The sequence below is a fragment of the Haliotis rufescens genome, unplaced genomic scaffold, assembly GCF_023055435.1.
Source record: "Haliotis rufescens isolate VD_foot unplaced genomic scaffold, xgHalRufe1.0.p SCAF_3, whole genome shotgun sequence".
In the NCBI taxonomy this organism is placed as follows: Eukaryota; Metazoa; Mollusca; class Gastropoda; order Lepetellida; family Haliotidae; genus Haliotis; species Haliotis rufescens.
This window is the reverse complement of record NW_025964001.1, coordinates 47,655,853-47,668,838: the sequence shown is the minus strand read 5'-3', so window position 1 is coordinate 47,668,838 and position 12,986 is coordinate 47,655,853. Positions and strand designations below refer to the sequence as shown.

At 37.6% G+C, this 12,986-nt stretch overlaps 1 protein-coding gene across 1 annotated transcript in view; it reads right to left on the bottom strand.

The window, feature by feature from the left end:
* The window catches only part of LOC124149743 (E3 ubiquitin-protein ligase FANCL-like), a 178,207-nt gene extending 168,061 nt beyond the window's left edge, over positions 1-10,146 (bottom strand). The window contains exon 1 of the mRNA XM_046521497.2: positions 10,022-10,146. The gene's annotated coding sequence lies outside the window, so the exon portion shown is untranslated. The remainder of the gene's footprint in view (positions 1-10,021) is intronic.
* Positions 10,147-12,986: the final 2,840 nt, after the last annotated feature.

Genomic DNA, 12,986 nt, shown 5'->3' with positions numbered 1-12,986 from the left:
GATATACTTTTGTAATTTGCCGCCAATACATTCTTCCTGGTCATGACACCATTTAGTAATAATTATGTACTGATCTTTTACATCATAATTATCATATTTGTTTTATTTTCTAGCTATTACAGACAAACTGAGGAAGTATTTATATATGACATATTATTTGAACATGTTAACTCTCTTTTCCTTGTTTCCATGTAAAACCTCCATGGACACAGCCAACTATCCTAAACCTCAAACCAGGATGTGGAACTCAAGGCCTCCTACATCACCCATAAACCACCAGTACAGAGTGCCAAGACAAGCCAGCTCCACATCCAGATTCCCTGATGACAGCATTTTTATATTATGTTTCCTTATATCAAAGAGATTCTATAATAATTATTATTCACTACTACCAGTTTAACTTTATACATTGTCCATCTAAGCCTTAATTATTTTATTTTACACGTTTGGGGTCCAAACTTTTTCAGACGGAGGGGAAGTTATCATTGTATAACATTTATACTAAGTAATCCTATAATAATTAGATCCACATCAAGCGCTTTTATGAGTTATCATGGTGTAATATTTATACATCATTTCATATAATTATAGTTTAGCAAGTAATACTTATCATCAGGTAAAATGTATATATAAAATATCAGTTTCAGTTATAGCTTTTTAGATAGATGCTAGCCTAAGGTAATGGGAGCGCATCTCCTAGACATACTATTCAATAAAACAAGAGTTACGTCTACATAGTTTAATTGATTTGAAGCTTTTAGATAAATGCTAGCCTAAGGTATCAAGATCCCATCTTCCAGACAAAGGATATGTCTACATAAGTCTTATAGATTACCTTGAACTATTTTATTTAAGTATATCTGTCATCACCTACCGGGGTATATTAGAATAACATTCAGCAATTACTCCAATTAAGACTCATTAAGGATTAGCCCCCGTACAAGCTCGTCTACAGTGCATTAAGGATTAGCCCCCATACAAGCTCGTCTACAGTGCATTAAGGATTAGCCCCAACACAAGCTCATCTATAGTGACACCATAATCTCTTTCAAAGCATCCAGTAAATATGTCAACAAGATTAGTGCCAGTCCAACAGGATTAACAGGATTAAGTATTCCCCTCTGTCTAGCCATCCATTTAGCATAGGGCACAACCAATCATGTATCAACCAATCCTATTCCTTTTTATTGTTCAAATTTTTGTTAAATACATACTGTAGCAAGGTTTTAGCAGAGAAGGGGTTTGACTCTCTTACCAAGCAGACCTCTCTCCCACAGCCCAGAGTGTTGTACCGACTCTCTGTGGCACCCTCAGTTATTTTCATAGTATACTGTAAATTGTTAATTGTTCTTGTAAATAAAATTGTGATTAGTCTCCTGTTACTCCGGCTCTTTGCTGACTAATTCCCCAAGAAAACCAGCACGCCATTTTGAAGGTATTGTTCACCCAGAACAGTTCCATGATAATATTATCAATTTTTTCAGTGGTATAATTTTCCCCTAAATATTGGGAACATTTTCCACCGGCTACCAAAGCAGTGAGTCTTTCTCTATGTTTATCTAAAGATTTATCTGTATGTTCTTCTGCATGTTGATCTGGTTCTTTGAGCATTTGTTCGATGAGTTCATCGCATTCCATAATGTAATACCTAAGGAGATATTTAAGTCTAACATATTAAATATGGCATATCAAATGCAGCCCGTAATAATAAACTGTTGCGAAAGAATGGGGATTCAAAACCACATTATTACATAATAACCGCTAATGTTCAATTTATCGTATTTTTGCTATATTTTTGCTCAGCAGTTGCTATATTTTTGCCTAGCAGTTGCTATAATTTTTCTCAGCAGTTGCTACATTTGCTATATTTTTTATATTTTTGGTATGTTTTTGCTGTTTTTGCTATATTTTTGCTTAGCAGCTGCTATTTTTGCTATTTTTGCTAAGCAATTGCATAAGCAGCTGGTTGATTGTTTTTTGGTTGAAGTTTAATACGAATGCTAAATATGAAAGCATATCTTTCTTTTTGGTAAGTTCTTTACTCGCACTGCAGTTGTCTATTTTGAAAAGGGTTGATTCTCCTTTGTATTTTTCGTGACATATTCGTAAACAGTCTTGTAAACGATCGCCCGGATCAACTCTGTGTACATCTGGGATCATTCATTACCCAATCTCTCGATAGGTATGTTTTATTAACGCTTATAGTCGGACACAGAATAATAACATGGATGAAAACATCCCGATAATGGCTTTGTAAAATATATAGAATAAAAGCTGTTTTTCCGCAACCCGTTTGCCCGCAGATGATAGCGCAGTGCAGTTCTTTAGGTAAAAGATTATTAATAGATCGCTGCACGAATCGTCCATTCTGTATATTAAGTTGCGCGTCCATAATCACGTACAAATATATGTAAAATTTACCAGTCGCTTCCTGGAGCTTCATTATCTGTATAGTAACACCCTCACAAGCATTTTCTATTCTCCGCCCACTGCCGTGTAGTTGGTCATCGGTTGTGTTCGCATGTCGAGCCACAGCGCATACTTCGTGGTAAGGAATTCAGCCATCGCTACACCCCCGAGGGACAGATCTTTCGCGACCACGTTAACTTCTGGGCTCCGTTTTATAGAAGGGAGCTTTTTAATCTCATTCCACAGTTGATATGCTCGCATGCCTTGACTATATAGTTGATTAGGCACGCCCTCGATAGTCAATTCTACTTTTGTAATCTTGGGATTGTAGAACGCCTCGGTATCTCTTGCAAATGCATCAGAGGGGTCCTTGAACAACATTAAAATACCCTTCAACGATCTCGCTTGTACGTTATTATTTTGATATTAGATTGATATTTCACGTCGTATCTCTTTTGTTCCTGGTGATCTTTCGGTGTCGAAGCACGCGATCATACAAAATGGCTAAACTTCCGATATACTGGTTAAGAATTTGTCTGGCTAATTCAGGATCTGTTATCATATCATACTCCAGTGAGATATTGTCAATAGAATAGCTACTAGGATCTTCAGTAGCTTTGATTATTCTGCTGTAGTCATTAAAAGTGAGTTCGTATTCTAACCTATCGCTTAGGGATGCTTGATAGAAGGGCATGTGACTATCTAGTAATTCAAAGTCTAGCGGAATATAGAATCGGTTACCTAATGCATCAGCAACGGCCTTATCTTCTACGACGGTATTATCACCACTATCAGCACCTACACGCAGTCTCAATGTGTTCTGATTACAAATACCTTGGTACTGTAAGTTTTCCCGTTCTTTAGCCGTTCTCCAGAGATCCATGTAACAGAAATATACATCGCTGTCGTCAATACTCAAAACTTCATTACCGCTAATTTTAATCGCGATTTTCTTAACAATCGCACGACCTATGTTCTGAACGAGCTCTCTGCTAGCGTCAGTAGAATTCAAACTAATTGTAAATGATAGTCGTGCAGTTCCCGGAACTAACACATCGTGTGCGCTGAGATTAGGAAAGCGAACCAGAAGTGTTTGATTCTGATCAATGGTACTCGGGTTATTAGTTATAGTTACAGACAGACGAATTGCTTTGACCCCTAATGGATCCCGAAGTCTACGCTGTGGGTTTAACTTGCGTCTGTATTGCGAAGACATTGTTATATTGAAATTATGTAACCTTATGTTTAATATAAAAATGGATGATATTAATCTAGATAACATAACTGATACTAGTACAATCGAAGAGGGTACTGATGAAACCAGCTTTACGAATCTTAACAATGAACTTTTGAAACCAGGCGCTAATGATTATTACGATGCCTTAAAAGAAACTCCAAAAGGTCGTGACTATTCAAAGTTTACGATAGATAGTTAAGGAATATTGCGACTGAGTGGCTCTCCGGATATTGATCTTATGAATTCTCGTACTCATAAGCCCTTAGCCTTGTTTCGATAGCCAGTAAACATCAACTTTGTTCATAATGAATTAGGTTTTGTAGATTACTCACAAGAAAAACTTTCTGCGAAGACTACTAAGGTTCGTCGAACTGTGTGTACTGAATAAAGATAATTTGGAAGAAAGCTCAAAACTGGCATCGGAGAAATCTTGGATACCTACAACGATAATTCCACGTTACAGGTACCATCCTCGGAGTTCAGTATTAGGGAATAACGAGGCCTTGACAAGGCAATGCAAACAATGCGGGGAGAACTCATCAATAATATAGCCAAGCTATCCGAACTCGACAAGCATATAGCTTATGAGAAAACAAAACTTGAACAGGCGGGTGATGAATTCAGTAGACACTGTGTTGCTGAAAGATCCCATAACTTAGAAGACGAAAGATCAGCCAGCCTCGAAGCGGCTTCCAGTAATACAAAGGCACAAATCAGTCTAATTCGAGAAACTATCGATCAAGTCCTCAACGATGATACTACACTTGTCGATAAAATTAAAACATTGTTCAGAGAACAGGGGATAACCATTGCCAGTATTTTAACCGCATTGGGATTTATTATATCAACTTTGACTCTTGCATTAACCGGTGGTGATGGTACAGGAGGTGGTACACCGCCTAGTGATAGGGCTGGTGTAAAAGAGTGGATAAAAAAGCATTTAAAGGCATTAGGCGAAGCACTGGGAAAGCTCGCTGGGAAAGCCTCATCTGCACTTCCCGGTATAATAGGGAGTATTGTTTCCTGGCTCTTGAATTTATTAGCTAAGACCATCACTTGGCTTAGTCAAAACTTGTGGGCACTGATCGTAGCAACTGCCGGGCTGTTGTATGCATCCGCTAAGAACTATTTAACCAAATCATGAGTAAACCAGTCGCGACTCCACGGACTATAAGCGCTGTTTTTTCATCGATATGTTGTTGATTTTTAGCTGCAATATGTGGTGGCACTTGTGGTTGTGCATTAGTAGATGTTTGTGAAACACGTGGTGTCTGTGGCTTCACTATTCCCGTTTCGCCTGTGTTTGTTTGTGTTATTAATTCGACGTTAATATCTGAATTCATACCTGGTTTTTGCTGATCGGAAGCAATAATAATTTTATTACTATAACCGATCACTTGACCGATCTTAAGTCCCATATTACTCGGAGACATGTATAGTCCCGGAGCATAAACGTAGTCTACTTTGGATTAAGCGTACTGTAATACATCTTGATAACGTTTTATAGAAGATGGTATGTCAACGGGTGAATTAATAGCATCCTCTACGTTTGCGACAATCTGTTTTGGCGCATCGAGCACTGTCCTAGAACCAATTATTCCCGTTCGTGTTTGCGATTGTGCACCAAGAATTGCTCATACATAAGTTCTTATTGATTCATTAACTCTTACAACTCCTGGGTTAGTAAATTTATTTTCTGTTTTATCAAATAGAAATTCATTCCAAGCGTCTGTTGTATCGTTTGGATGCACAAACTTTGTAACAATATAAGGCAAGCCACTCTTAAAACTTATAATATCTTCCCTCCAATCATTATTAAAAAGTTGCCAGTTGTGATACCGATTATGAGTTTTTAAGAAAATATTATGTAATCTTACATAAAGTTTGCTTCTATGCGACCACCTAAGTGGATCTACTGGTATTTTTACCATTTCTTTTGCTAAAATATCACTTTCTTCTTTAACAGTTTTTTGTCCACTGTATGGAACACCTAGACCATGGCTAGATCCTTTAATACGCCAATCTGTTCCTGTAGAAACATTAAATTCATTACAAATACGTTCGAAGGCCCTCTTATCATATGGATTATTTGTGGAATTCCATGCTCGATCCTGCGGTAATGGAGCACTAATTTCTTTAATTATACGTCTAATCTGATAGTACACGTGAAATGATAATACAGACTTATTTAGTTCAAATCCTGGGGCATAAAGATATACACCACATCCTGTTGTGGCACACCATATGGCAAAGTTTAACTGGTTCTGCCAAAATTGCATCGGATTGTGAAACCAATCAATGCTAATCATGCACCATTTTATCGCTGGATGCTGTGACCCTGTACTTTTCAAAGATATCAGGGAAATGAACAAAAGAATTAGCACCAGAGGCACTTACTAAAATCGACTGATTAGTAATGGAAGTTGATTTCATATTTAAGTTATGATATAGTATCTTAGTATATTTAATATGTATGTAACACATCCGGGAATAACAAATGGTCAGTCAATTCAACTGCTTCATACTATCGATAACTCGGCTGGTCAACTTGAAGTCACTCTATGCCGCTATGCGATGTAACGTATTACCCGCGGTGGACCAATATAAGTGCAGCGAGACATAATACTCAGGTACTAGGTGTATTAGATCATAGTGATTACATTATACCTGATGGGTATTACAGCGTATGCTCGCTCAATGATGAATTTTTTAAGCCTTTAGGAATGAGTCTCACACAAAATGAAACGAATGGGATGCTGATTTTAAACTCTGGAGAAAAGATTGTAATGCTTAACCCGAACGTAGCAGATACACTTGGACTTGTAAACTACTGAGGAGGAATAATGACAATAATAAATCCCAACGAAACACAGCATGGAACTAAATTAACCGATTTAGTTCCCTATAAAGAGTTGTGCATCCATCTTGATCAGATCAGTACAACGGATAATATTCAACTCTGCTGAGAGCTATTCCAGTCAAAAATGAAAAATATAATGGCGGTATAACGGAATCTTTCTCATCATTACAATATAAAAAATTAAAACTGGGTATTATTTCAGACCTCAAAATTACTGTATTAGATGTAAAACATCAACCTGTACACATAAGATACTTGAGTGTAACACTCCATATTATAAATAATGGTTGATTCATCAGGCCCTGGAACGCTCAGACAATGTAATACAATTGCGCTTTCCGATCTCGGAGACACAGAAGGATTCGGTAAACCTGGTACTGATGGAAAGTTATACGCTTTACACTTACAAGTTAATGTATACAAGCGGAAAGAAGTTGCATTCACAGGTAATCTAGCAGATTTAAGCAATATCGACTTGAGTAGACTCAATAAAAACACTTCATATAATCTTACTCGCAACGATGATAATAAATTGACTATGATCAAAGCAAAAATCGAGTATCGTCATTACCCCACCATATGTGATGACGGGTAAGGCACATCAATTAACTAAGATAATAAATAGTGGGATCGTACTCAGGGCTTATATCCCATCAAAACGAAAAAGTGTGTTAGTCTCTCCCCTGCCAGAAAACCCAGGTCATATGTTATATAGTCGTTCGGCATCAAAAAATGTTAGTTTAAATTTGGTTACTGAATTCAATGATATTAAACAGAACTTGAGTGCTTTACCTAATCTTTCTACGCTTATTATTGAAGTCTTGTTTGGAGATGCACCGGAAGATGCCTTCAAAATATTACCAGGTCTATCGATTAAATGGCTCGAGAAACACCAACGTCAACGTTGCAGTATCATTTATGTAGGAGCATCACCCATTGCAACCCTTGAGGGGGTCCAAGTTATTAAAAGTGACAGCATTTCTCTTACTACGATATTCATGCCGTATAATATACATTAAATAGGGTTGATGTATACTCTCAAAACATTGAAGCAAGACCAATTAAAGACTATTATATGATATAATAATATACACTATGGGTTCATATCCGGCGCTGGATGAAGCATCTGAAAAGATGGATACTGTTGATGGATTTCGATTACATCAAGTAAGCGACATAAAACATTGAATAGAGAAGGAGAGGGAGTTGAGACTTGGATTGTATAAAAAGTATCGCAGAGCCGTGAATGCTCTCGACGGAGTTGACACCGCACTTGTAACAGCTAGCATGGAACTCGTGTAGCCAGTGTTGGTTTATTATCAACTATAATCGCCGCGCCTATCGTACTTGGCATGGAAATAGCCGCTGGAGTCTCAGGACTGGCGGGAATTTCATTTCTAAAATTCATTTCTCGTAAGTTGCAAAAGAAAGCATTAAAACATGATAATATTCAGATACTCGCCGAAGCAAAGTTGAACAGCATTGAGGACCATATTTCACAGCAATGGCTGATTGTAAGATATCCAAGGATGAGTTTCGTTTAAGGCTGTCAGAACTCACCAAATACAACGCAATGAAGCAGGAGATTCGATCAAATTCTCGTAAGACCAGTGGTATTAGCGAAGACGAGAAAATAAAGTTCATAGAACAGGGGAGACAACAAGCGCGTCAATTATTCCATGCCAAAACCAAAGAACTTGTTGGAGATTAAAAATAGATTGCTTCATATCATTAGATCGCACCGCATAAAAAATAATACATTCATATAAACGAATGCTAACATAAGTATATAATAATGGAGAATTACAAACCAACAAAGGAAGAACTCGAAAAAGCTATTGAAGCATTTATGCTCAGGGACAAAATTATCAAATGGAGAGAATTACCACAAGGTATATATTACCAAGAAGAGTATATAGTCTGGTCTCCTCGTAAAATAAGCGAAGAACTTAGTTAAAATGTTGAATATCACTTTGTTAAAAATAATGGCATACGCATGAGTAAAAATAATAGAGAATATTTTCATTACAATTTAGTTTAGTCTCATCATCGTTTTTGTACTAAAAAGTCCCTCTATGGTATCATTGATTGGCTCCAGGTAGTGGTGAGCTAGAGCCAATTTAACTTGGCAATCGTTGAATCGCATCAGCGTTTTGACATAAACAAATTCCCTCTGTAGTAGCGGTATAGGTATATAAATCTGACTCCAGTGGAAGCGAGCCAGAACCCACATTACCTATACTACTGACCGCTGTCATATGATTGGAATATTGCTGAGTGCGGAGTTAAACAACAAACAAACTCTGAGCAACAGGTGTACATATGGTTATGAAACATTTCAAGGATTGCTCATGCGTTTAGGGTAGACTGCAGTTGACCCATTCCTTTGTCCACAGACAGACATAATTTGGAGGTACCAGCGCATGCCTCAGACACAATGGTTTGAATATGTTTGTGATCCTATGGGATGAGAGAAGACTGACATCATCTTGGCATATTTCTTCCAATGTAATAATATTAAAAAAATAGACAAGATTTAAATAACCGAAAATTTATGTGGATGCGCAATCTTGCTTGGCTGTAATGAAAGAACAATGTTACCAAGGATACATTAGATCACAGAGGAGGTAATTTGAACAGCGCCATGAGGTCATGCAGTCCATTATAATGTAACTCAAAAAGTGTACACAATTGCAGGATAAAGTACAGGTGGCGCCTTTTATCTTTTAGCAAATCTCATAGGGTCAACTTGTTCATAGTATTTATATAATCTAGAAATTATGATTACGCTAATATTTTTTGCATCACAGACTTGTGCAAGTCTGAGGTCGCGTGTGTGCAGTGTCAAATCAAAGTTTTGATTCTGTCACAACTCTCTTTGTAACGTGACAAATCACGGTCAACGTGGTGCAGTTGTTTGAAAACAAGGTACTCCACGATATATACATTGCAGGCCCATATGTCCCTGTGGTGTCGAGAGGAGGTACTCCGAACTGATCATCATGCTAATGCTAATCGATCTAATAGGCTAATTCAGAGACCATATACCGGAAGATGGTCTTTGGGTCAATCTACCAGATAAAGTATAGCTGGGATGGGTAACTCGCTTTCTCGGGTCGGGTGGGTTCTCAGGCGGACCCAGGTACCCACAGTATCTACCTGGACGGGCTGTGTTTGGATATGTGATTTGTTTAATGACAAAAACACACTATAGCTCAGTAATTACATTACAAGTATATGTTTGAGTAAAGATAAAGCTTCAGTCAACTTCAGTGTACGCATGATCTGTTCGTTTGATTCATGTTTCGAAATAGTTTTTGCCATGGCTGTGGTAAAACAATTACAAGTCAGACATTTTGTTCCCAACTCTTGAGACCTACAGTGGGTACCCGGGTTGGCTGGTAATAGGGGGTTGAGTTCCCGGGTAGTAGATTTGGACTCGTCCCAGCCCTAGTATAAAGTGATAAAAACACTTAACAAAACAAATATCATTCGAGTTCTTCTTTCAGACCTACTTGATCTCAGTACATCTTCGGGACAACTAAGTTTGTATCTCCCCCTATTGATGCCTGTATATCCACTCATCCATCTGATCAGTAATGCAGACCAATGAACACCGACGAAACTGAATAGACAGGCTCCTGGCATCGACGGCGCTGACGATGAGTTTCAAATAGAGAGTTCTCCATACGCCTCCTTATTTTGTATTCACTCAAGAAAACGACCTTCCGATGGACACTTACTCCGACAGGCCCAATATTTTTCACAAGATACAACTAAAATTAAATATAACCTCTTGAAATATAGAGTTAATAACACATGTATAACAGGCTATGGAAATATGTGTTTCTACAAACATTTCGCTTGAAATATCTAATCTAATCGTGAGGACAATATCGCCTCATACATTGAGGCGCAGATTGTGTCGTGCCGTTGTATGTACATGTATAACTGATCGCCTTGCCTAATTGGATTCTCAAGAAACTTAAGAAACCAACTAATCATTTATATGAAGGACGAATATGAACTTTTGGGTGGTTCAGGCACCAATTACGCCACAACTCGTTGTGAAGAGTTGCTTCCCTTTGGTGGAATCTTGTCATCGTATGTTCAAAACACATAGTGGTATGCGTCTTGATATTGACCTCTTGATATTGATATCTCAGGCCTTCTTCCAGCATTAAGCTGACACTGTGTCATAATTACTCAAACCAACTCACTCACTCTTGTGGACACTTGTCACAGAGCACTCTTGTTTGGACAACGCATGATCTTTTAAGAATTATAGCTTCTTAACTACTCCCCTTTTGTAGTGTTGAGTACATATCGTTTAGGAAATTTGGACTATTTAACATGATGTAATCCATGTCTGACACGGCATTGCACATTGCGACCTTTATAGCTTGAATCCATTCCCCCTGGGCCGTGTTTGTAGTCACATCCATAAGTCCCATGTCCAGGGTAACGCCATCGTCTCTTCGTCTGTCCATTGCTGTCCAGTAGTGTATATATATGTTTACATCTTTACTGTTAGTGAGTCTGGTATACCGACAGCACCTGTATGTACAGCTGCGAGTAGGATACACCTGCTTGCTGGACTTGACTTGTGGTAGTTGAGTTGGAATCTCCGCTCGACATATTTCTATTATTAATTGTTTTTGTTTGTTTTATTGCCGACTAAAGAAGCGAAGACTGAACGTTTTCATCGTCTTCAATCTGAGCTAATGTCCCCGTCAACATCAACGTTTACGCACTGAACGGGATTGTCAGGAACGCGTCATTCACCCAAACAAGAGTTGTCCGTTTACCGTGTCTAATGCGATGTTGGCGTGTCAAGCAAACGTACTCTGAGATCTGTGCATAATTTTAAAACCAAATCTCATTGACATTTATAAAACCAACATTGCAAATTGTTTGCAGTTTGATTCAAATGCTCTCAATGTTGAATGCGTTTTTGTTTGATAAATGCATATGTATATGTGTGAATATGAAAAAATACAGCAAAGAATAGATAAGGTGATATAAACAGCCACGCGAATATAAACACACTGAACACATGTGACCAGGACCTTATGTTCTTTACAAATCATTGTGGAAGTTGCCTGCCACACGTATTCACGCGTTTATGGAGAGTTAGACGTTGTTCATTTCAGCACTTACATCAACCATGTTAAGTGATGATAAAATATATCACATGCAATGGTTTTAGATATTATCTAGTAGTAGATATGAGTATTATACAGTTTTTAAGATAAGTTTAGAAGCAGAGAAATATTTAATAGATTCGACCTCATGTAGATATTTTCTGCTGATTTTATCGAATATCTGTACCAATTCACCTTTATATGTCCATCCTTGAAAGATTTTCGAAAGTAATACATGCCAAATAAATATGTAATTCGACCGTCAGCCCAACAGTGTATTCGCCTTATGGTAACCTCAAAGTATCAAGCTTTAAAATCTGTTATGTTATATCTCAATTATGCCTTCAAGACCAGAAATATACTGAAATGTAACATGTGAATCTATGAGTAAAATGATCATGTTCTGTATTGTATATGCACTTCATGTATTTGGGCACATGGACTTTCATACAATAGCCATTTGAATTTGAAAACGTATGAAACTGTCTGGTTTTAGATACTTTCACGAAGCGTTTTTGCAAATTTGTAACCTGAGCAGGACATATGATATTTATAAGCGTTAAAGACAGTACGAACATCCGGTAAAATCGTATTGAGTCACAGACTTTATCAAAGACAGATTTTCGCTTAAAGATAAAACATTTGTCCATCGTCACTATGTTCTTGATCATGTCCGAAGTAAAGACATTGCCTCTGAACATGACTGATGATTTAACTAGAAATGAATTTGCTCAGTTTCAAAATGTGAAATTTGTCTGTTTGTTGTTTAACGCAGCACTCAAAAATATTCCAGCTATTCCAGGCGGTCTGTAAATACTCGTGTCTGGACCAGGCAATCAAGTGAATGACATCATGCGCATCGATCTTCGCAATTGGGATACGAATATCGATGGGCATGATGTCAACCACTGGATGTATTCAACTGAAACACGATAAGGTAGAGAATGTATGGATGTCAACTTCTTTATTTTGAGGAACACAACGTTTCGGAGAATATACTTACTCCATGGTAATCGTGTACTTCGAAACGTTGTGTTCCTCATAATAAAGAAGTTGATACCCATAAATTCTCTTCCTTATGTGTATATCACTAATAAATGCCTTTCAAAGACTTGAAAGACCATGCCTGAAAATTGGGGTGTTTTAAACATTTCACCGAGTCCGTTTTGAGCGGCCATCGTATTGAGTATGCGCACGGCTTAACTTTGTTTGTCATGAAATTTTCAATGATTTCTAAATAATTAAATGCCGTTTAATGAAAATGATGTAATTATTCGTAAGTCGGTTAGTATCATTGCGAGCACCTGTTTACTTGTTATATTATAGCCAATCAAAA